The sequence below is a fragment of the Pteropus vampyrus genome, unplaced genomic scaffold (assembly GCF_000151845.1).
Source record: "Pteropus vampyrus isolate Shadow unplaced genomic scaffold, Pvam_2.0 Scaffold399, whole genome shotgun sequence".
Classification (NCBI taxonomy): domain Eukaryota; kingdom Metazoa; phylum Chordata; class Mammalia; order Chiroptera; family Pteropodidae; genus Pteropus; species Pteropus vampyrus.
Genome location: NW_011889180.1, coordinates 1,572,059 through 1,574,023, shown reverse-complemented (window position 1 = coordinate 1,574,023; position 1,965 = coordinate 1,572,059).

Genomic DNA, 1,965 nt, shown 5'->3' with positions numbered 1-1,965 from the left:
CAACTTTGTACTTTTTTGTATTTCCAAAAGTGGAGATATAGAGAACCAAACATTACTCCTCAAAGGGTAGAAACAAAGATTAAAAGAATGACTGTTTGATTTCACCATATTGATTATAGGAGATGGTTTGCTTTGGAAACTACCCAAAGGAAAATTCTGGAGATTTTTAAAATTGAAGATTATAATTAAAGAGAAGTTGGGAAATGTTTTGCATGCCCAAACATTAAATTGACCCGCAGCTTATTAGTAAGAGGAAAACTCAGAACCATACATAGTTATTAAATATTACTGACTATATTTCTTATGCTGTACTTTATTTCCCCAAAACTACTTTGTAACTACCAATTTACTTCTTAATTCCTTCCCCCTTTACACCCATTCCCCAACCCCCCTCCCATCTGGCAACCATAAAAATGTTCTCTGTTATCTATGAGCTTGTGTCTGTTTTGTTTGTTTATTTTGTTCTTTATTTTCCACATATAGGTGAAATAATATGGCATTTGTCTGACTAACTCCACTCAGCACAATACCCTCTAGGTCCATCTATGTTGTTGCAGATGGCAAGATTTTATTCTTGTAGTGTTTTGGGTTTCTTCGGATAAATTCGCAGAAGTATGATAACAGGGACTTTCTTTTTCTCTTATTATAGCCTTTGTTTCAAAGTCTATTTTGCCTTGTACAAGTATTGCTACCCCAGCTTTTCATGAAACATCTTTTTTCATCCCTTTACTTTCAGTCTGTGTGTCTTTTCATCTGAAGTGAGTCTCTTGTATGCAGCATATGTAAGGGTCTTATTTTCTTATCCATTCAGCCACCCTAACTTTTGATTGGAGCATTTAATACATTTACAGTTAAAATAATTGTTGATAGATATGCACTTATTGTCATTTTATTATTCATATTTTTAATCTTTTTTTTTTCTTCTTAAAGAAGTCCCTCCAACATACCTGTAACACTGGCTCGATGGAGATGAACTCCTTTAGCTTTTTCTTGTTCAGGAAGCTCTTTATCTGTCCTTTGATTCTGAATGATTGCTTTGCTGGGTAGAGTAATCTTGGTTGTAGGTCCTTGCTTTTCATCACTCTGAATATTTCATGCCAGTCCCTTCTGGTCTAAAAAGTTTCTGCTGATAGTCTTCTGGGAAATCCTTGTAGATAACTAATTGCTTTTCTCTTGCTGCTTTTAAGATTCTCTCTTTGTCTTTAACCTTTGGTATTTTAATTATGATGTATCTTGATGTGGGCCTCTTTGGGTTCATCTTGATGGGACTCTCTTGCACTTGCTGGACTTGTATGTCTATTTCCTTCACCAGGTTAGGGAAGTTTTCTGTCATTATTTTTTGAAATAGATTTTCAGTTACTTGTTCTCTCTGTTCTCCCTCTGGTATCCTTATGATGTGAATGTTGGTATGCTTGATGCTGTCCCAGAGGCCTCTTAAACTATCTTCATTTTTTGGATTCTTTTTTTCTTGGTGTTGTTCCGATTGGGTGTTTTTTTGCTACCTTATCTATTTCTGACTGGTTCTTTTTTATGTTTTGTATCTCCACTTTTATGTTTTCTATTTCTTTGTTAAAGTTCTCACTGAGTTCATCTATTATTCCCCTAAGTTCACTGAGCATCCTTATAACCAGTGTTTTGAATTCTGCATTTGGTAGGTTGCCTGTCTCCATTTTGTTTAGTTTTTTTTCCTGGGGTTTTGTTCTTTTCTTTCGTTTAGGACATGTTTCTTTGTCTCCTCATTTTGGCTGCCTACTGTGTTTGTTTCTATGTATTAGATAGAGCTGCTATGTCTCCCAGTTTTAGTGGAGTGGCCTTATGTAGTAAGTGATCTGTGGGGCCCAGTGGCACAGTCTCCCTAGTCACCTGAGCTAGGTTGCTCCAGGTGTATCCCTTGTATGGGTTATGTGTGCCCTCCTGTTGTAGTTGAGCCTTGGTTGTTGTTTACATGTCAATGGGAGGGATTGA